An 11,621-nucleotide genomic window follows, 5' to 3' on the forward strand; every position below is an offset into this window, starting at 1 on the left:
GGAGGAAGCAGAAATAGTTAATATTTTTTTTTTCCAAAAACTGGGAAAAAAAAAGGGTTGATTTTTGTTTCATTGCAAAAGTAAGGTTTACAGTGTGAGGTTACATTTAATATTACCTATAGTAAATTCTGAAATAAAACACTGAAAAACAAAATGCAATATTTTTCATTTTCAACCTCTAAACCAGAAATGTTTTAAAAGTTTACAATTTTCAGTTTTTCCTTACAAAATCTTTGGGCTTCAGGGAGGCAGGTGAAGCGTGGGGTCTTTCCTATGTAGCAGCAGAAGATGCAGTTCTGAAAATTCCTGATGTTCTGTCAGAACTTTGTTGTAACTGAACTATTTTCAAGAAACATTTGGTCTTTATATTACTCTATATGTCAATAGAGAAAGTGCTCCATAGAAAATTTTCTATTAAATTTCAAAAAATGTCTTGTGGCACACAAAAAGCTGCTTTTGTTGAAGCACAGTATTGGGAATCCTACTTTGTAAAAGTAAAAAACCCGTGTTTCTGTAGCTCTTCTGCTCCAGACATCTGCCTCAGGCCAAGAACCTCATCCCCCTTCCACAGAAACGTCTCCTCTTTCAGGGTGGAAAGTGTTTTCTAATAAGCCATTATACTTTATTTTTGTTATACTGAGGTTTGTTATTGCACAGTATCCAGAGAACATCAGCAATAAAAAAATAGTCCCAGCAGCTATTTATACTGGTACTGGTCAGTTCTTATGAAACGTTCAGCAGTAGGAGGCACATTATTCCCATTTTTCAGATAAGACCTATTGATTGTAAGAACACTTTCTAATGTGCGATGTAAAATATGGCATTTTACATAGTTCAAATAGAGCTCATTGACAGATAAGTGGAAAGTTAATGAGTTATTACTGTTTGCTACAATTTTGATAATCCTTTTGGAGGGACTCTACAGTCCATCCACATCTAAAAAGGAAAAGTTCCATTAGTCACTTTCCTTATATAATCTGTTTACAAAAAACACAGAGCAAGATGGCCTAAGTGGTTTCACGTGCAGAGGAACATACATCTTCTGACAGTGTCATGCAGCAAGATGACAGCTCACGGAAGATGGTTTCAGGTTTCTGGACAGATTGGTGCCGGGATGGTAATGCTGCTAAGTGAACGTGCCAGTCAGGATCAGAGTTGAGTCTTTCAGGTTATAGTAAACCCAGACCGGAGCCTGGCAGAATGACCTCATTAACCTCATGACTCTTGAGCTCTCAATTTTGTCCAACTCTGCACTCACAGAAAAATTTGGGACAAGTCTGACTCCAATAGTAATTTGTTTATTTCCATAAGTGATCTATTTACATTGGCTTGGAGGTCAGCAGCTTTTTTTAAAGACAGTCACACTGAGTAGGGATTATCTATTCTTCTGAGATGCTGTAATGGTCTAATAATACAGCTGTAGGACAGATAGCAGTGTACAAATAAATTTAACATGTGAATTCATTTGCCATCTGGAATTCCTGCAAGAAAACTGAAAATTATGAGAAGTGTTGAAAGTGACACTCGAGACTTACTGCAGTCATGCAATTGTATGAACCAGCCCTGCCTAGACTTTGAAACTCCTCTTCTTCAGAAGGCAGGTGAAGCTTAGAGAAAAGTTAAACTGTACTGGGAACGTATCAAGCACGAGAACAAATAGGCAATACCAGTGTGGAAAGAGAGGGAGGTCATAGCTCCATGCTTACACAGAAATTACCCACACCAACTCATTAATAGAAGAACATTTCTGACTGGTTTTGTCTAGTAAAAGGGCTCTGGATCAGTATTGGTATCTTACTTCCATCATTATTTCTTCTGCAATCCCTGATGTCATGGTTTAAGTAAAAACAGGCACAAGGACCCTAGTTGCTTTTTCTGTCCTAGAGTCACAGAAGATGCAGACCTTCTGAAGCAAAATCATGGGTGGATTTGGCAGAGAAATGTGCTGCCTATTGCTTCAAAGCTTCACATGGTGCTTACAAATTCTGTCCATTCTTCATTTTGATGAAGTCATTTTGAAGTCCTCATAGGTGTATATTTAAACATACTATGGCAAATGCACAGGATTATTCATGGCAATAAAGACAGACACATTAAGTTTCTGTTAGAATTGAGTGGGCAAGAGCTAACTCATGTAACCTCCAAAGATATCTCGAAAAGCAACTCAAGATACATTGATGTTCCTCTGATTTTCAGTGCCACTAAGGTACTTTTAAAATTGTTGCCATTGTTATTCCCAAACATGTTAAAGTTAGCAGTTGCCAAATGAGCTGGAAAAACACTTTCCTAAATTTGATATAGTAGGATGTACCATGTCCTCCACAGGGAAAATCCATCCAGCACTCAAGAAAAAATTGATCATATATTCAGATTTATTTGGGTGACTATGCAATGTTTATTTACCTGTTAGCGAGGGATATGTGCATCCATCACTGCCATCATTTGGCTCTGAATCTCTAGCCTGGGCTGTCACGAATCTTTTAGGGTGGCGAATTCCATTCTGTGCCACTCATCCTGCAGTGTGTCCACGCTTGTCCATTTCCTCTGGTCCTAATAACATGGGCTTGTCTGTACTTATCTATACTGTCCATGCAGACTGTTTTGTTCAATTAAAATACAAGTTTCTTCATCCTCTGCTGGGCCACTACCCTTCATTATATCAGATAATGATCACTTATTTTGCCAATACGTTCACTGTTATTGTTGGGAGTCCCTGTTTAACAAGCCTTAATCAGTAGTAATAGATACCAGAATGTGACGCTTTCAGATTTCCTAGATTTTAACTGCTTTCCGTACTAAAACATTAAAAATCCATAAAGTAAGATATCCAGTGTTGTTTGTATGTAGAAAAAAATATAATATTTTTAAAAATAGAGCTACAGCACTTTGATCTGTGTCTAACACTGAGATTTCCTACAAGTACTGTTTTAGCACCTGAACTTTAGTCTCTGGTTTCTTTTTAATAAAAGTCAAGGAATCATCCCAAACTAGAGTCAACAGCACAAATATGGAAGGTGCAATGGCTCAGTACAAGTAGCCAAAAGACTACGTGTCACGAGAGCGCAATGTGGGGGGCACTGATAAGAGAGGTGGAGGGGTAGGAGCTGCACTGAGCATTCATCACGGCACAAGGCCTCCCCCACGTATCTCCATTGTGAATCTCATGAGAAAATGCCTCCAGAACTATGACAATGAGAAATGTTCTTCCAACTATTTTTATTGTACTTTTAATGTACACACAGCAGATATATTTCCTGCTAAGGATTTTTCCTAAGCTGGTTGCCAAATGTGTGGAATATTGTAGCCCTGGGGCTTGACTAAACCTTGCCCTTTTTATTATTCAACTCACAAAATCAGAGAACCTTTAAAAGAGAGCTTGAGAGCAACTATCCCAGCTCAGTACACTGCCTAGTGCCAGCCTTTACCTGTGTATGCCACTCACTGAAATTCCTCTCATGCAATTCCCAGTGGGTTTCGAAGTGTATGAGAAGTCTTTTATCTTTATTATTTACCTTTATTACCAGAATCTCCCAATCACTTTCCCCTTTTTCCTGAGTAAAGGTGGAACTTTATAAATCCCTACGTGAAGAGGAGTACCAAGAGAGAAATAAAGACCAATATTGATACAGTGTAGCAATTTCGGGAAAAAAAAAGTTTAAAAAAAGATCTGTTAGCAATCATCTGGCTAAGAAAAGAGCAAAATTAGACTACTTACATCTGACTTAAGTTTCTAGTATTGTTATTATATTGGAAAACCTGTTCAGCCCTCAGGGACAGACCTTCAGGCTTCACAAAGTTAAAAAGGCAAATGCAGTAGCCCTAAAATTACCATAGCCAGTCAAGTGATGTGAGTACAACAACACTCTTCAAACACAAGCATGTGCTTGTCTTGTTTATTTTAAGAAAAGAGCTAGAAAAGCTGAGACAGCATTCCAAGGTTGTTAAATAATACTGCATTTGTTATTGTTCAGTCAACTCCCACTCCTAACTATCTCCTGAGACATGCAACATTGGATTAAGTCAGCAGTGACCAGTGATGTAGGGAAGGAGCTAGAAAGGTCCAGTCCAGTGAGAGCTAGAAACAGTTTACCTGCCTGAGAAGCAAAACATCTCAAGCTGACTAGCCATGCATTTTCAAAACATAAGAAGTCACTCTTCAAAATTCACCACCTTCTCAAAACTTTCTGTGCTTGAATGGCTGATGTCACTAGTGAGGGAAGTTGCCTTGGTTCAGCCAGGAAAAGCAGGTGGGGAGTCAATTTTCTCCTCCAAATCTCTGGTAATATACTGATCTGTATTTTTAATCACTAAATCATTCACTGTATTAATAAGCATATGTCGAGGGTTTTGATTGCGGGGTGACAATAAAACTGTGGCAGATGTATTGTTAACCTCCTCTCCCCCCAGCTTCCCCCTTCAGCCCCTCCCTCTCCCCCTTCCCACTCAGGACAGGCGATCGGGAGGGAAAGAAGGACAGAGAGAAGAGTTGGAAAAATTAAACATGTTTTACTAACGCTACTAATAAGAATAGAGAAAATAATACAAAATATACAAAACCAATCTTGAAAGTCTCAGCAACTGCAGAGCCGGCACCTGAAATCCTGGGTTGGACTCTGCAGCCAACCGGAGCTGGATTCAGTCTGTCACTAGGCCTCAATTTGCAGGGACGACCAGCAAGATCCTCTCCTAATGTCGGCCATAAGGAAAAGGGACAAGATCTTCGTGATCTCCCACTTTTATATGAAGTATTCCCGTGAATGGGATGTTATACTCCGTTGGTCAGTTTCTTGGTCACCTGTTTCTCATTGCCCTTCTCGCAAGAGGTGCAGCCATTCGTTATCAATAACTTCACATTCCATTGCTATGTTTACCAAAACATGTATCTGGTTCTCCAGGAAAATGCAGCTAATATGAAAGCTTTAGCTGACAGGCAAATTCACTAAAGGAGAAACCAGGACAGCACACCTGTGCATGTGCTTAAGCAGAGCATGAGGAAGACAAACAATTAGCACACCAAGCTGATGAGAAAATTGAGTTGATATACCTGTGATGCTCTCCCAGAACAGTTCATTCCAGTTTAGGTGCTGCTACCAGCCATTAGTTATCCTCGTATCCAAGAGGAAAGCATAGCCTTCTCCCACACTGCTCATCAAATGATGGGTGGTTTAAAATAATGCCTGTGGGGTACAGTCCTCAAGATCCCACTCCTCTGCTCTCATCTCATTCTTGCAAAGAATTTTACATCTTAATCATAGCCCATTAATTACTCTTACATCATGTAAGAAATAAAGCAGATGTCTAAAGAGTAGTTTAAAAATGAGGTAGCCATATAGCTTAGTTCAACATCTTTTTGAAGTTTTTGATCAAAACTAACCTTGAAAGAGCCTAGGGAATCTCAACTCTAAATTCACTGGCAACTGAAGCCCACTTGCGAGCCATGGAAATACCCATGGGACAGTGTAAATACCACCTGGCCTCCCAGCAATTCCCATCACTCACTCCTCGACGCCGAATGTCAGCCAGGTTGACGCAAGGAACTCCGCTCCTTCCGTGGCCTGGCCACGGGACCTTCGCTTGGCTAAAGACATGCAAAGCGAGGGGTCTACCTTGACTAACAATAACACAGCTGCATGCTGTTGGAGCAGTTGGTGGTTAAGTGAGAACTAATAAATAACGGTATGTCCTGCCCGGTGCAGCGGAATGCGATCGCGGGGGGAGCGAGCAGTCAACAGCACTCAGGAGACTCCGTTTGCATTGCCCAAAGGTCAAGAATCACAACCCCAGTTTACAGCTTCAGTACACCAGGGTAGCTTTTAAAATGAGATCCCCTGTACTACGAGGAACACCACGAAGAACTAGTCAAGAAGATTTCTCCTTTCTAGCACAGATATGTCCAAATCTAGGCCATAATGTCACTTGTTCCAAACAATCCCTTGTGTCAGGACCTTAAGGATATAGAATAACAATAGAGCTGAGTATGATTTTGACTGAGGCACTGAAAATATACTAATTGCTTTACTTAATAGATGGATTTAAAAAAATGTAGTATTTGCTTACTTCAAGGTATTCAGCAAATATCTTTTAAAAAACATTAAAATACTGGAAAACATACACACACACAGTGATAAGTCTGTTTCCTCAGTTCTAAGCCTGGTCCTGAATTACAACACTTTCAAGCAAATCATGAAATATTGGATTTGTTTTATACACAGGCTGTGTTTTTCTGTATCATTTTCTTTATCTCTGTGTTTAAAGAGTTTGGAAGAGGTTTCCTAAAAAGTCCAGTCTGTTTTCTGCTTCTTCTTCAAATCACGATTTCAGAAACTAAGGTTTTTTGTTTGTTTGTTTGTTTGTCTGTACTTTTTTCCAGTTGCAAGACTTACGCTATAACAACAATAATTATCAACTCTGTTAGAAGTTAAATGCAAATTTTCAACAATCCTTCAAAAACCTGTGTTAGGTCGACTACACGCATTAAAGGCACGATTGTGTACGTTTTATACTCTATTGACAGATTTTAAACAAAACTGGCAGACTGTAAAGATAATACAAGAGAATAAAGCAATACACGCCCAGTAATAACAGGAAATAAATGCACTTTAAACAGACCAATGATAAAGCACACACTTATGAAGTTATTCATTCAGTTCCACTCTGTACTGCTCTAATTAACCAGAAGACACCATCTCTGAAATGAAACATTTTTGGAAAATAGTGTAAATTCTCTCACGATTGTCACCTTGAAATCTAAGAAATACCAATAAACAGAAACCTGCAGTTAATTTTAACAGAAAAAACTGAAAGCCATAATGCATGGAAACGCTGCCTTATTAATATCTGGAAGATGGTGATTTGATTATACTTCTTTGGTTTTGTAACATCTTTTGTCTATATAGAACTGTGCTTGCCTACTTTTTTTTTTTTAATTTATTATTCTTTCTAGCAGATGTTTAAAATACATTTATCAGCTATCATATTACATCTAGGTGTCTGATTTAAGGTTTTCCTATTCTGGTGTGGCTCCTCTCTGTCTCATATTGCAAAGTTACGTGAAGAATCTGAATTCCTCGTACCCCGTGTTCTGCTCAGGGATGTACTTCAATACCAGCCGATACTGTCATGTGCTTAAAGCCATAAAACTATTTCTTCATGAACTTTAAATTAAGTTATATAAGAAAGATGGAACTGCAAAATTAAATTTCTCATAATATTAAATAATTTTCTTATAAGGAAAAAATAATAATTCACTGATGATCAGATATGATCAATATAAACTCGACTAACACCATATTTGTAGGTATGTTTTAAAGGCTATCTTGTTTCCACGATCTTCAGAAATTCCCTCATAATGCAAATAGAACCGAATGCCTAATGCAAATGATTTCCTGCAAATGATTGTTTACACTTTTGAATAAAATCGCTTCATTAATGTTTGCTCCTCTGTTCAATCTGTACAGATATTCAGATAAAAGATGTATTTATGCTTGAAGGTACAATGGGACTAAAAGCATCTGAGCTTACCTTTGCTCTCTTTTCCTGTATAAATTTGATTGAACTGCACAGATTCCTTGCAGGCTTCTAACTCCCCAGGAAAGCAGTGGGCGCTACAAAAGACTGCCAAAAGGCTTTAAGGCTCTTCATCCTAATCTTAGATACCTTCCTCTGTAAAGCGAAGTTTAGAGGAGTAAGATATTCAAGACAGCAAAGAGTTTTGTCACTTCAGTAGTAGGGCTTGTAAAGGAACTTGAAGATATATGGGTGCATTTGTGTTCTCATTTGGGTTTCTCTCAGCTCTACAGACTGGGATAAAAAATCATGCTGAATTCTCATCTTCAGCCAGTTCAGATTCTACGGGGCTCCCTTCTGTTATTTGGCAGGCTTGGATTTAAATCCATCTCCCCTAGAGTGAGAGGAGCTCTGGGGCTATGCTCTACAATCCATCAGCTGTAGTTGTTGCTACTGGACGGTGGGTCTTCCCTCTCCCCCCACTACCTTTCCACAACTAGGATTCTTTCAACCCTGGTTCTGAACAGTTTTCTTGGCAGTTTGTTAGTTCTACTTTCTTCACAAAGCAGAGCTGTCATGATAAGTTATGTATAAGCCCTGATCTCTCATATAGCTGAATCCTGAAATGACTCATAATGAAAAGCAGATTCATGATTCTGTTAATTATACAGGGATAGTTTACTCAGTACAACAGAACTTCAGCAAAAAATAGACGTTGGCTGTATATAGGGCGCAAACACAAGAAACCTCACCAACAAATGCATAGGCTGTTAATGGCTAGAGAGGACCCAGTCCAAAAGCTCAGGAACAATCCATGTCTTAGAACTACAGACACATGGATTATACACGGACCTGCATGTTGAATGAGACACAGCTGCTCATTACTGTTGTTAGTAGTGATATGTTTGATGTGAACTCTAAAAATAAGGAAATCTAGAGCTCTAACCCTTTGCCCAGCTTTTCTGTGATCACTGGCAACATATGATTTTCTGACACAACAAACTTTACCAGTGTCATGATGAAGAGAAAATTCAGTCTTGAGGTTCCTATTGATTATGGCAGCTGGTTGTACTTTACCATGAAACACAGCTTGTTCTTGTTATTCACCACTAGCTCTGAGGAGGAAGACAGCATCTTTCATAAACTTTCAGTTGGTTGAAAATTAAATTCCTTGTTTTAAGGCATCAAAAACATTGAATAATGTATCAATATCTGATGAGGTAAAGAAATGGATGAAGGATACTTTTAAAAATCAAGCATCCTTAAAAGAAAATAGATAACGACAAACTGGTCTCCCACAGGCTATTAATATTCCACAGCATGAGAGAGAAAACAAAAAGATTTTTAGATAGTATATAACTGTACAGAGAATAATCCATCTGGGGCGAGGGAGAAACAAAACCAAAAAACCACAACAAAAACATCCCAACTTTTAACATTGACATTGGCAGCTTCTCAGCTGGTCCTTTATGACTTTGGATTCAGGAAACCCAAGGTATTAGGTGAAATGCAGCATTCCAAAAGCAGCAACAAGGTCCTAGCAACATGTGCAGACTTGTCTTAAGGTGTCAAAGAGATTAAATTCCGTAGGCAGCCAGGGGCAAGGAAAAAGGAGTTTACAGCTTTCAGCTTAAGTGTCCAGCCCGTTCATCTATTTACTTTCTCCAATTGCTCTTCCTTCTATAATATATACCTTCTGCGAGAAATGGTCCTTCAACTCTGACTTCAAGTGTATTTTTTGAACTTGTGAAAGCCCATGACACAGCCACCCCCACCAAGCCTTGCTGTGCACTGCAGTGCATCTTGTGATCTTGTGAGGTATGGAATACACATAGAAAATGTGGGCCAGGCTCGGACAGCCTGAAATATACCCATACTAAGGGCTGGCTATTGGCTTTTAGAAGTGCCAGTAGGGAGATGAGGCAGAGAAACTGAGGTGTAGCCTTGGCCTGTTATTCCACTAAGAATAAAAATTTAAAACCATGAGGTAATGAATTCTACTCTTAGTGCAATAAAACATATGTAAAGTAAGCAGCCCTCAAAGTATGAATCTGACAGGATGACTCAGACATTATTTATACTTCTCTAATGATTAACTTCTTGTTGGCAACACCACCATATAAAATAAGGCACCATTCAATACTTTCAAGGCAACATCACTGTATACCCTAAAATTAAGCATCATAAATTTAGTTATCCTCAGAATAATTAAAGTTTCACTGGCACTTTGGACAAGTTCGTAATGTTATGACGCCAGCTTAAAATACTGATCAATTTAAACCAAACATTTGCTTAACATATTGTTGTGCAACATGGATTTAATAGTAGTATAGATCCATAACCTTAGTGTTTTTCATTGGTCTTTAACTTTTCATTGTCATTTATCTAAACTATGTAAGCATTAAGTCTGTGCATCTATGACCAGTACACCAAGGTCAAGTCCATTAGAAAAAAAAGAAGTCTCTGTATTAAGAAGGTTGAAATGTGCTGTAATTTCTGAATCCTCCAAACATTCCTCAGGAACATAATTTATTCTTAGTGCCATGAATTTCAATACAACTACTTGCAAACACTGTATGAAGGTAAAAGCGTCCAAGAATGTCAACAGTAATTACAGTAATAAACCTAGCAGAGGCCTTTATAACAAGGGCAGTTACAAGCAATTTTGATTTGATAAATTACATTAAACAAATCAAATTAATTAAAATTAATTAATTAAAAATCAAATTGACCATGACAAACTGAAAAAATTATCAGAACAAATTAAAACACAGTTTAATAACAACAAAGATGGTCACAAATGAAGGAGCAGTCAGGTGTCTGAATACAGATAGCCATTTAGAGGAGAGTCTTTGGAAACTCTGGAGATTACAAGTAGAATACGAAGCAGGAGCACAACGTACAGGACATCTGTTCCTTTTCCGGTCTATGGGCAAGTTGAATGAAGCCAGGAAACCATCCCTGCTTCGGGCATCATACTTGAAGAAAGAGGAGGACCTAATGTAGGGAATGCACAAGCTGGCAAAAGCATGATCAGGGATCACAAAAACACAAGAAAAGTTGGAAAGAAGTGAGGTTGTTTAGAAGATTGAGGAGGACTACAGCAGTCTTCGCAAAGAAAGGCTGCCTCAGGAAGGGTGGGATTTGTCTGTTCCCAGCAGTGACAGAAGCTTAAACTTCTGTGACAGAGACAGACATTAGACCACAGGCAGTAAACCACTGGAATAGATTGCCTAAGCAGAGTGGGGAGTATCCGCTGCTGGTAGCCTGTAAGAACAGGTAACACAGAAACCTGAACACGTGCAGGTGAAGCTGATCCTACCTTATGGCAGGGGTCCTTACTGGCCTTACGCTCTGTGATTGCCCTTCAGCAGTCAGTTGAGTTTCATGGCACTCCGACCCTGGCCTCAACCCTTACCTGTGCATTTAGCTTTCAGCTCATTCCTAAAGCCTCAGCCACCCTTACACTCAGGAAATCATAGGGAATGATATAGTGAGCTGGTGTCATATCCTACTCTGCATGTGCATCATTCTCTTCTTTCACTTGTGTCTTCCTTGTATATTGGGGAACATCTACCACCCTGTGTGCATGCATGCACGCATGTGTGTAATTTTTAAACACAAGAAGCACCCATTCCTGATCAGTCTTAAAAAGCCACCAAAATAAACAGTAACACATGCTTCTTAATCAAGTTGCATCCATACACCTCACAATGCCGTTTCAGAGTTATAATGCAGCTGGAAATAGCTAAGATCATACAGTATCCAGAGATGACACATTTCTTTCTAAAATAAAAGTATGAGCAAATATCAAATAGCAACACTAACTTACATTACATGTCATCAGTTTCAAAGAGGAAATGACTCCACAGATTAATGAAGAATTCTGTCTAGAAGTCAAAGGTATGATATAGTCTATATTATTAAATAAGAGCTAGATACGATCTAACCTACTTCAAACAGCCCGGCCTTTAATAGAGAGAAGAGAAAGAGGCAAAGTACCAAGATTCCATATTTATCTGTGGTGTAACACCAACAAAGCCAACAGAATTCCTTGAAGTCCAGTTTGCCTCAGAGTGCCACCTGGCAAGTGCTGCAGGTCATCCTGTAAGCTG

This window comes from Streptopelia decaocto, assembly GCF_964273445.1.
Source record: "Streptopelia decaocto genome assembly, chromosome: 2".
NCBI lineage: Eukaryota > Metazoa > Chordata > Aves > Columbiformes > Columbidae > Streptopelia > Streptopelia decaocto.